The sequence below is a fragment of the Malus domestica genome, chromosome 06 (assembly GCF_042453785.1).
Source record: "Malus domestica chromosome 06, GDT2T_hap1".
In the NCBI taxonomy this organism is placed as follows: Eukaryota; Viridiplantae; Streptophyta; class Magnoliopsida; order Rosales; family Rosaceae; genus Malus; species Malus domestica.
In genome coordinates this window covers 9,438,254-9,451,296 of record NC_091666.1, presented here as the reverse complement: position 1 = coordinate 9,451,296, position 13,043 = coordinate 9,438,254, and positions in this window count along the sequence as shown.

Genomic DNA, 13,043 nt, shown 5'->3' with positions numbered 1-13,043 from the left:
CAACAAAACTGAACTGAGTCTTTGATTTGGGTTGATATCTGAAGGATGATTTTGTGAAAACATGTTCATTTGAATAACATCTATAGCATGCATTTAACAATTAAAAGGCGGAATCATGCTTGCATGCATTCAAAAACAAAACATTACCCATGAAATTCAAAGCCTAGTAGATTGGTGAACCAAGACTTAACTCAAATCAAAGTGAGTTGAGAAATATATACCTTTGTAGATTCCTCTTTGCATAAGCAAAGGCTAATCACCCAAAGAGAGGGCCTTCATTCCTTGCTTCTTAGATCCATGGATTTGGACGGAAGAATATGGTTCTCCAAGTTCCCAAAATTGAGAACCTCTAAGTATCCACACCAAGGTAAGATTGATGAAGAAATGAGTGACCTTGGAGTAGTGGGATTGCTAGATACACCCTCCAAGGGGGCCGGCCTCTTTAGAGAGAAAGGAGAGCATTGTGTTCTCTCCAATTTCCTAAAAGAAAACCCAATTTTGGCTATAAAGTCATATTTATACCTTTATTCATTGGAGTGGCAAACTTGTAATTAAAGCAAGTTCACTACCCTCCTTTAAATGGCCGGCCATAGGGTTTTCTTTGGGCTTTTTGGGCCTTTGTGAATTAAGTTGTCATACAACTTAAGTCAATGGGATTGACGTTCGAAGCCCATTGGGCCTTAAGGTCCAAAACTATCCCGAGGTCTTTAACGAACTTATTCGTTTAATTAATTAACATATTAATTAATCCTTGCCATAAATAATTAAACCATTTAATTATTCTTACTCATCTCCATTGTTTCTTCAATCTCCACCTTACACGGTGTACGATCCATTAGGTTCCTTTTAGCGAGGCAGTGGGCAATTAAAACTCTTTAAAATCGATTGTGAATTGAAACTTACTTTCAATTCTCCCTTTAGTGTTTATACACGTTTAGGGCTTCCACAAACCAAGAGTGACACCTAGCAGCATATCATGGTTACCCAAGCTAATCAGAAGAGGTAGAGAACCTATTCAGTTTAGGATTACAAATGCAATACGGTCTTTCTCTAATACAATACTCTTGACCACATTGTTTGGTTTGATAGTTTATTCATGTCTACTGTCCAATGTGATTCGTGTGCTTATATGATTACCTTGAATGTGATTTAGAACGACTTTTCTAAATCTCATTCATACTCTGGCCAGAGATTCTTAATCATATCATAGAGTATTCTCCCCCAAACGGTTTGAAGGTTAGAGATCCCTTGTTGCGCATTCACTTGCCTTCATAGCTAAGTGGCTTAACCCCAACGATGCCGTGGACACCCTCTTGATGGAGTGACTTTGACATAATCAAAGATCAAGTACTTAACCACAAGACAAACGTGATGCCTCAGGTCAAATGACTACTTTGTATTATCCCAACCATGAGTTCTCATGTGACATGAATATGAGAACTCTTCGTTGATCGTGTTCAGTGAACTCATTCTCTATTGAGCACCTACGTACTTGTCTTGATGTCACACACCCCAATGACTCGAGACTAGTCACTCTCCCTGAGAGAATACACAGCACGTACTGATCTTAACGGACTGTCAATGCCCAATTGGCAATCCTATGATCAGGAACGTTTAGGATGTGTCTACGAAAGAATGGTCTCATGGATCTAACTTCTTTAGATCGCATTCTCCCAATCACATATTCCTTTGGACTTATCGTTTAAGCATATAACATTTATATGAGACGGCTCAAACAATAATCTTTGCCCTTGATATTAAACTAGATTACTTTAACATGTGAAATGTCCGTAAAGTATCATTATATGATTGGTTTTAGGGCACATTTCCAACAATCTCCCACTTGCACTAGAGCCAATCAGCTTAGTCATCAGTGATGATACCTCTTCTGTAGTCATTTCATAAATGGCTGAATAGTAGGCCTAGACAATGGATATCTATATGTTATCCATAGAAGCAACCTTGAGAATAACGACGTCACCATTATACATGATTCTCAATTATGTGGTTCAGTCTCTCATTTGAGTTCGGACCTTGATGAGACCTTGATTCCCTGGCTTGAGCTATCGCCCCATTAGTGTCATAGTGTCAGTACATTAGATACACTTTCTGGTTGGAACCGAATAGAGAGTTCATAAATGAACTTTCCCATCCAAACAACATTGTTGTAAGCTTCTAATTCTTCCTCATTCTTTGAGGAATCTATCCTTTAGTATTTCTTAAATACTTAAGGACTCACTTGACAGTTGCCATGGTTCTGATCCTGGGCTTGCACTGATATCGTCTTGTACCGTTCTAGGTATAACTCATATCGATGTTTTTCATACAATATGAAATACATAAATCACCTTTATGCGTATGCATAAAGGATTCTATTTACGCATTATTTCTTTGGGAGTCAAAGAGTACGTTCTCTTCGAGAAGAGCAACTTCTTAGTCTCACTAGAGTTGTCCTTCTAATTGAAGTTTATCATCATATGAGAAACTTCCTAGCATCCATTGTCTATTATTAGGGATTGATATAATCCAATTATATCATGAAATATATCATTATAGATTTCCATCCCATGTATATAGACTATATCTCCCATATACATTCTATCTTCATATAATGTTTCAAAGTCATAACTTTAAAGAAGAAGTATTCTTTTCATTTCTAAAATTAATATATCATATATATTTTAAATTTTAGGAACATGATTAACTCCCACTAATCTTTTGTAAACCTAGTAAACAAAAGATTCATTTACATCTTTATGAGAAATCAAATGATTTGATCCTTTTCTCATAAGATGCTTATAGCTCCCACTAGCTTGCTAAGATTCATGATGGTTGGATCTCTACAACTTATATGTCTTGTGATTCATAGTTTTAGACATATATTATTAAGACTATCTTAATAATGGTTTCGGAAACCCATATTATGTCCAAACATTGAATCACCATTTAGTTGTAGATAGCTATCATCGAATTATTTGAAACCAAGACTACGTCAAAAATGGTTTCTTCGAAGTCAACCATCCTTTTGATTGTAGTTACCTTAAGCTACCAATTAGCTTATGAAGGTTTCATTATTTCAGGTCAAATGGTACTTTACCATTTCCTTGAGTATATATCATATATATACACTCAATGTAGTCATAAGGATTTTCATTCTTATTTCTTTCGAATTAAGAGGTGCAACTCTATGATATAGTCATAAAGTTCAAACCATTCAACTGAGACGGTTTATAAATCCTTCTCGACTACCTTGGAGCTTTTGGTATAGGAACTAGGTTGTTTATATTTGTTGATTACTTTCTTGTCTCTCAAAGAACCCATTCTTTGAGTTCTATCTCTCGTTCATTTGCTTTTAGGCAAATCACATTGTAGGATTACAATGAACTACCCAACAAAACAACATTTGTTAATTGGTTTATAGAAGCGATATCCAAAAGTTAATTTAAGGATATCCCACAAGATTGTTATCAAACAAATATTGCTTATTAGCTCACAACCCCAAATCTTAACATGCTTGAGATTTGTCTTTCTTTCCAACTACATCTTATGGAGTCATGAAAAATTTGGAAGATCTTCTAATTGACAATCATATTGTTTTTAGAAGTATATATCCTATATATGGGTAATAGATAACATCCAACGAACTAAATCTTATTTAAGTTCGTTCTTCTCCTTAATGGAGAAATTTATTATCTTATGGTGGTTCTTTCCTTGATATCTTTCAAGGAGACTCATCTAAAGTGTTTCTTTTCCTTGGATCAAATCTAAGGAGGTAAATACTTTAGACGTCTTACTCATCAACTTACATTTCTTGAATTCTTTGAAAACTTTTGCAAAGTATTCGTACTTGTGTTTATTCAAAATAAACTATAGTCCAACCGAGAGTGATCTTCGGTGAATGTCATACAACATGAGTAGTATTATGTTTGTGGACAAGTGCCACTAACATCTAAGTGAATTAACCTCAACAACTTTGTGATTCTTTCTTCTTTCCAAAAGAATAAAGATTCGAACATTTCGCCTCTATACAATTTTAACAAGAAGGTATTGGATCCGGATCTAACGATCCAAAGCATCCATCTATGACCAACTCGTAATTTATGTTTTAGAGGTATCACAACTTTAGTTGGGATTAGTCACTACCTTGCAACCTTTTGGGTTTTAAGCATCATTGTATTCTAAACAGTTAACAATACCATATCATCTCTAATATAGAGACAATCAATTAGATTACTATAATCCAATCATTGATTAATAAAGAACAATGTTTTGTCAAACAAAACATTCATCTATCTCTACTATAGTGACAGAATTAAGTTCCTTAAAATTGGAATGTAAAGACAATCTTTGGTTTTTCCAATTTCTTTGGTAGTTCATATGAGGAAGTAAGTACTATCTGCTTTCGCAGAGATCTATATTTTATTCACGTTCCGAATGTGAAGTACCTTTTATTCTCTCATATATCTTCTACTTCTTATTAGTCACACTTTTACAACGATTGTAAAACATAGTTGCTAATACGGAATCAAGCATTCAAGTAGAAGAACCAACTGTTTTGAACTATTCAAGAACAATTTACAACACCTTCGAAAGATGTGTTCTTGACACTTGCAAGACATTTCTTGCAAATACCCCTTCCAATGTCCATCCTTTCATAAAGAAAGTTTGTTCCCTTGGAGTTATTTTTATCTTCTTTATTTGACTTTCACCTTTGACTACATTAGTCATGGTCCCTAAACTCCCACTATCTCTCTTGAAACCTTTTTCAATTGTGTTATACACATCAAACATTTTGGAGAGCATGTGTTTATTGTTCACTACATAGTTTACAATAAACTTAGTGAACCATTAGGATAGGGACATAAAGGTGAAATCCTAGCCTAGTTTCCGTCTCGTTAAGTGGTTTATCACTTCAACACTCAATGATTCAAAATCATCATAAGTCCATGTTAATGGACTATTTTTGTCAACCAACCATTATGTTCTAAACATAATTACAAACTTTCAAGAGTTGTACAAGGCAACTCTTATTTCTTCATACAACAAATTGTAAGTGAAGAATCATGGCACATTAAGTGTCCATGCCTTTGTGCTTTCTTCTCAAGTTCCTTGTTCATGTAACAAAGAAACAAGCACTAATGTTTGCCTTGATTAAGGGTTGTTCAAAGCAACTCTTATTTCTTCATACAACCAATTGTAATTGAAGAATTATGACATTAAAAGTGTTGTCCTCTTTATGATAGACCTTTTCTAACATATTCTTCTAATGATACATTATCAATAGGAAGATTGTGAGGATGAGACTACTTAGGTACATTTACAAGCCATTAAAGACAATCTATGGTTTTGTAGTACCAAGTCCGGAAACTAAAGCTTTCGGCTTTTATTTGTCAAGTGTTGGATAGCGTTTGCAAATATATTGGTAAACAAATACATAACGAATATAAATTGATTGATTTTAAGCCATTTGATTTGGGTCTTTAAATCAAATAGCACCACCCACTATTTTTGGCAAATTCCATATCCCTCATTGGAATTCGAGAGTTTTGGATGAAACTCTTAGTAGGGTATGGGAGACTCACTACTACCAAGCCCACCTCACAATGATATGATGTTGGCTAGCATTAATAATAATGAGAGAGTACGCTTACTCATTTGCATCACTTGCAAGTACCCATCTTATTTGGCCTCTAGAGAATGTCACCTCACAATGATATGATGTTGGCTCCATTGCACTTAGTTAAGTCATTCCCACCATGCTTAGTTTGTGAAGGGGTTCAAGAATAGCCTCACGATGATACGATGTCGGCCATCCTCGTTGCCTACACTCACCTCATCAAGTATGTATATAGACTCCTCCTGAGTATAAGCATGCACTTTGCACTCCCCCATGATAGGGTGAAGGCGGTGTACAAGTCATAAACGATTGGAGCCTACCACGGTGGAAGGCCACGAAAGAGTGTTCAAAGCACTCTCACGCTTATCAACTTAATAATGGTTTGGTTGAGGGTTTTAGGTCTCAATTTTGGTCCTATTATAACTATTGGTCCATATGATTGTTTTTAGTTGTATATAATACTCCCACTATGCTTATAAAACGTTTTTAAAGTAAGAGTATATGATACTACTAACATAACCTTTGCATTCATTTGATGGACTATATAGTTGCCTTAGGGCCTTAGGATGACTATGAACCTTTGTTTAGATTCAACACGAGCCTTGTGTTGAATCTCGGTCTAGGGATGGTGATTGATTTTAGTTACGCGTTTAATCACATTAAGGCGTGTTGTCTTAGGGGCGTTGGACCCAACTACTTCATTTTCATGCATATCAAATAAAGCAAGAAAGAAGTACTTCAAAGTAAAGGTGAGCTTATGCTCATTACAACATTTGCATAAAACAAATTACCTTAAAGTAAAGAAGGGCTTATGCCCTTTTACAACATTTGATCAAATCAAATTACAACCAAAATCTAATCTACACATTCCCATGGTTCAAACAAATTTGAAACGGCCTTTCACATAGCTCAATTATATTAGGCTTAGGTTCATAATCACCCTTTAATTAATTAACACTTTAACTAATTATATTGAATGCAACATTTTCATTTGGTTTTTGTATCCATAAAATTGATTTAAATGGAGCTAAATGAAATGAAAATCCAATTCTCATTTAAAGAGACAAAACAATTTTGTTCTCAACCTTATTTGGGCCATCATGCAATAACCACAACTTTTTGGGCTATAAAGCAATTAACCTCAACTTTTGGGCTATATTGCAAAACTTTTGGGGTCACTTTGTAAAAACACAAAAGTCCACTACTTCATGTAATTACAACTAGAACCCAAAATTTTAATAATGCAAAAACTTCATTAAAGGAGCAAAACAATTTGCCCTTTAGCGTTTTTGGACCTAAACGTAAAAACGTAAACTTTTGGGCCAAAGTGCAAATACACAAAAGTATCAAAACTTTATGTAATTGCATAAAAGCGCCAAAAGTACCCTACATGTAGGGTGGCCGGTTTTGGAGAGGAGATGTGAGTGATGTGTGTGTTGATTTGTGAGTTTTGACATAACACATGCAAGTGCACAAGTGGTGTGTGTGAAAGGGAATTAATCCTTTCACACCCACCATTATTTCTATCACCATTTAAACAAATATCTAAAACATTTAAACATTTGAAAAACATAAAACATAAACTTTATGAAATAAATCAAAACTTTGAATCAAAACACAAAACTTTTTGTTCTTGGTAAAAATGTCAAGAACAATGAAGAACATTCATGAAAAACTCAAAAAATTTCCATGAACATTTTTCACCCGAAAACATTCCAAAACCATTCAAACTTAAGGGAAATAACATATAACCAAACTAGGGTACATAGGGGTTCCAAAAGTTACTTGAAAACACTTTTAACAAGTCAAACAAGAACCCAAAAATCCACCCTTTGGATTTGGCCGAAACTTCCCAAAAGCATGGCACCAAATTTTAGCTCCAATATTCATGCTCATAAGAACTACATCTACAACATTTGAGATGGCAAATTTTCTAACAAAATTTACATTCAAAGAAACAAGAATAAAGCTTGTAACATATTACAACTTTTCAATCACAAACTATGAACCACAAAACCCAAAAGGATTCACCAACTACTAGACCTAGGCTCTGATACCACTTGAAGGATGATTTTGTGAAAACATGTTCATTTGAATAACATCTATAGCATGCATTTAACAATTAAAAGGCGGAATCATGCTTGCATGCATTCAAAAACAAAACATTACCCATGAAATTCAAAGCCTAGTAGATTGGTGAACCAAGACTTAACTCAAATCAAAGTGAGTTGATAAATATATACCTTTGTAGATTCCTCTTTGCATAAGCAAAGGCTAATCACCCAAAGAGAGGGCCTTCATTCCTTGCTTCTTAGATCCATGGATTTGGATGGAAGAATATGGTTCTCCAAGTTCCCAAAATTGAGAACCTCTAAGTATCCACACCAAGGTAAGATTGATGAAGAAATGAGTGACCTTGGAGTAGTGGGATTGCTAGATACACCCTCCAAGGGGGCCGGCCTCTTTAGAGAGAAAGGAGAGCATTGTGTTCTCTCCAATTTCCTAAAAGAAAACCCTAAATGAATTTTGGCTATAAAGTCATATTTATACCTTTATTCATTGGAGTGGCAAACTTGTAATTAAAGCAAGTTCACTACCCTCCTCTAAATGGCCGGCCATAGGGTTTTGTTTGGGCTTTTTGGGCCTTTGTGAATTAAGTTGTCATACAACTTAAGTCAATGGGCTTGAAGTTCGAAGCCCATTGGGCATTAAGGTCCAAAACTATCCCGAGGTCTTTAACGAACATATTCGTTTAATTAATTAACATATTAATTAATCCTTGCCATAAATAATTAAACCATTTAATTATTCTTACTCATCTCCATTGTTTCTTCAATCTCCACCTTACACGGTGTACCATCCATTAGGTTCCTTTTAGCGAGGCAGTGGGCGATTAAAACTCTTTAAAATCGATTGTGAATTGAAACTTACTTTCAATTCTCCCTTTAGTGTTTATACACGTTTAGGGCTTCCACAAACCAAGAGTGACACCTAGCAGCATATCATGGTTACCCAAGCTAATCAGAAGAGGTAGAGAACCTATTCAGTTTAGGATTACAAATGCAATACGGTATTTCTCTAATACAATACTCTTGACCACATTGTTTGGTTTGATAGTTTATTCATGCTACTATCCAATGTGATTCGTGTGCTTATATGATTACCTTGAATGTGATTTAGAACGACTTTTCTAAATCTCATTCATACTCTGGCCAGAGATTCTTAATCATATCATAGAGTATTCTCCCCCAAACGGTTTGAAGGTTAGAGATCCCTTGTTGCGCATTCACTTGCCTTCATAGCTAAGTGGCTTAACCCCAACGATGCCGTGGACACCCTCCTGATGGAGTGACTTTGACATAATCAAAGATCAAGTACTTAACCACAAGACAAATGTGATGCCTCAGGTCAAAGGACTACTTTGCATTATCCCAACCATGAGTTCTCATGTGACATGAATATGAGAACTCTTCGTTGATCGTGTTCAGTGAACTCATTCTCTATTGAGCACCTACGTACTTGTCTTGATGTCACACACACCAATGACTCGAGACTAGTCACTCTCCCTGAGAGAATACACAGCACGTACTGATCTTAACGGACTGTCAATGCCCAATTGGCAATCCTATGATCAGGAACGTTTAGGATGTGTCTACGAAAGAATGGTCTCATGAATCTAACTTCTTTAGATCGCATTATCCCAATCACATATTCCTTTGGACTTGTAGTTTAAGCATATATGATGTGAGAATTACTTGACACACAAATTAAACCCTCTTTTTGACAATTGTAGTATAGATGTAAGTAGGGTATCGTTCTAGGCCGGGGATTAGGAGGGATTGCTAATCTATTCTAAATTAATTTAAAAATATTAAACAGGACTCAAGGACACAAAACTAGGCTAAAAACTCTAATAACTCTAAACACACTTAGAATGACTCAAAATAATGGAAACAATCAATTTAGACACTAGGAACTGAAATGGACGGAAATTGAATTAAAAGACTAACAACAATGAACACTAACTAAATAATATAATTTAATAATGGGGGGCGGGTTTGGTTTTGACGAGAAGTAAATTAAACTTAAATAAATTACAGAATTGACAAAAGCATGAATTAAGGTGAAAGGATAGGTGACGGACTAGCTAGAGGGTTCTTCTCCACACATGACACATATGCAACCTAAATTGATTTTCAGTTGTTCTTTCAATAAATTGTGAATGACAATGTTCCAAGTTAATTAGGTCCGCTTAAATTAACTCTTAGATTTCCCTAGATTCATTGGATTGAATGGAATACGCATTACAACCAAATTATTCCTCATCAAAGTCTCTAACTATGGAATACGCATGATAGAGACATTCAACAAAGATCATTAAGTTCAACGGAAATCATAACATTGACTAGGCATTCATAACTATGGAATACGCATGTTAATCCAGCCTAGAATTCACTTAACACGATTGTGGATAACAACCTTCACTACTTGTGAATATAAGTTCATAACGATTAGGTGAAATTCACTTATATTCTAGCATCAAATTCATGCATGTAAATTAAGTATGCATTCTTAATCGACATACAAAAATAAGTTATCAATCAAGCAGTTAAGCAAATTAAATCACAACTCAGAAATCACAACTGAAGGTAATCAATTCATATTACAAATATATTCATGGCTTTGAATTAACCTCTAGCCAAAATAAATTTAGTTACACATTATTTTCAAATTAAACCAAAAGTAAAACATGGGTTTGAGAAGATAAAACCAAGAAAAATGGAGTGAAACTTTGCTTTGTGCTACTGCTTATTCCCCCATTTCCTGCGCCTGTCCTCTGTCAGTCCGCCCATTTTTCTGCGCCTCCTATCTGACCTCTCTCTCCTCACTGATCTCTGCTTCTGCTCTGCGCAGTCCTCTCGGTTTCTGCTGCCGCAAGGCAGCTGTTCCTCCTCATTTTTTTATTCTGTTTTTCTCGCTCTCCTCTCCCCTCTGACCTGCCTTCGCACAGTTTTCTGTGCTTCTATCTGCTCTCCCCCCCCGCAGTCCCGTGTGGACTGTGCTTCCTGGTTTTCTGATCCCGTCCCTTATATTTTCTGCTTCTGACCTCCTTCCAATCCCATGCTTCTGACAGTCTATCTGCCTTCTGTTTTTATTCTTTTTGCCCCACTACCTCAGTGCTCTCTCTCCACTTATTCTACGCCTCCCACTTCTATTTATTTTCTTTTGTTTTTCACTCAATGCTCACCCATTGTCTCTCCACTCCCTCTGCTGGTAAAGGCAGCTTTTTATTCCTTTTTCTTCTTTATTTTCTCCTTCTTTGCCGTTCCTTTCTTCTTCTACAAAACATGAATCATGATGATGTTTCAAACATCATCATGATTTATCATTATTATTATTTTTATTAATTTTATTTAAAAGATGATCTACACAGACAGTTTTGACGAATTTATTACATAAAATTTCACTTGTTCTATTTTTATTTTCTTTGCTAGACAAATCCTATAATACGCAAAAACAAAGTAAATAGCTCAAAAATATAAGGAACTAACTAAGAAAAGACGAGTGAATTCGAAGTAAAAATATATATAAATATGATCCAATCAATATAACATTTATATGAGACGGCTCAAACAATAATCTTTGCCCTTGATATTAAACTAGATTAGTTTAACATGTGAAATGTCCGTAAAGTATCATCATATGATTGGTTTTAGGGCACATTTCCAACAATATCAACCTCAGGGAAATTTGTAGGAGGTGAGGCAAGAGTGCTCTCAGCTTCTTGATTGACTAAATTTTCTTCTGCCATATTGTTGGCTGAGAACCACGACAAAAGGTTGCAGAGTCAGGCCTAAGAAGGACACTGCTCCGATACCATGTGGAAAAATGAGTTTTTGGTATATTTCCAATTGATGTTTTGTGTCTGCAGCTTCCTCTAATGAAGGAATGCCCATTGAGGGGGCAAGTTCTGCCTGCTCGATCTGCTCAATTCCAGAAGGGGGAGTCGCAGTACCTCCAGAAGATGAGTGAGGATGGGAGCGCTTTGATTTGCGAACCAGATTAGGGGGAGAAGTCTCTCTTGGAGCTTGTTGCAGAAGGCCAAAAGACCAGGTCAAGACAATTTGAAAATGGTTTGAGGCGAAAGAATATTTGGAGAGATGAAGTGTACCTGACTCAACCCTGGAGTTTCACCAGGAAGAGGACTAATTCCTAGTTGGCGGGAAGATTCCTCACCATCAGCAGAAGAGTGATGAGCTGCACCTGAACCTGTACCAGTGCCTTATAGGTACCCAGAGATAACAATAATCGTCGGTAAATAGAGCATAAGAGAAGGAACAAAGAAGAAAATACTCCCATACCTGAGTTTGGTCTTGAGGAGGAGAAAGAGGTTTATCAACTGTCGGGCAAGCAAATACCCGCGAAATTGCTACCTCTGAAGCTACAGGGATCTCAGGGACTATGGGTTCGTTATCTGAAACCACTATTGAAGGGGGTGGCTCATATACTGGAGAGGGCTGTGGAGAACGCGAGTAAAAGTTAGTTGGGAAGCAATGTGCAGAAGTTTAATATGAAATATGTGACTCACCAAGTTACTGTCCTCATCCACGAAGTGCAGCATAACTCCTGTGGATGGATCGTATTGAGAAGAAGGGGTTGCATCCAGAGCAGTAGAAGAGGTCATAGACCTCAGAGGAGGGCCATAACAAGGCAAGGAAGCAGATGCTCCAGCCTAACAATATTCAGACATTAGGTCCAGAAGTTAGAAAATTATCCAAGAATTAGAAGAGAAGAAAAATCAGCTCTGAAGGGTCGACCTGAGAAGGAGGTAGGCTTGTCTCTCGGGCAAATTGTGGAGAGGCTTCGGGCGGAGAGAGCTTTTCCTTTCTTGCGGCCTGAGTCAAATAATCAGATTTAGAGTTATATGAGAGCAAGAAGAGGCCTAAAAGAAAATATATAAATCATACCTCAAGTTCTCTGAGGGCAGTATTTCGCAGTTCTTCGGCCTTTTTGAGCATTGCAGCTCTTAGTGGTTCCTCCTTATAAGCAAGGATTGATCTTTTAGATGCTTGGGGTCCTGTTTGCTGGTGAAGGAGACAATCAGATAAGTGGGAAAGGTAACAGTTTGAAGAAAAACAGAAACTCACTTGAGGATTGTTGCTTCTTTCTGCCTGCCTCGAGAACTAATGGGGCTGATGACTTAGGAGGAGCGGTAGTTCTTGCTCTCTTACTTTTTCTAGTAAGAGTTGGTCGGGTGGTTTTGGGTAAAGGTGCTGGATCAGGATCTGAAGTCCTAGTCACCGGCGCTTTCTTTCGCTTAGGTGCTTTGATGAGTGCCTCAGGTGTTTCTTCAGCTCCAGAATCCCCGAAGGATTCTGAAACATCTGCACCCTCCCCAGCTTCTCGTCTCCCGGCTTCTGCGGCA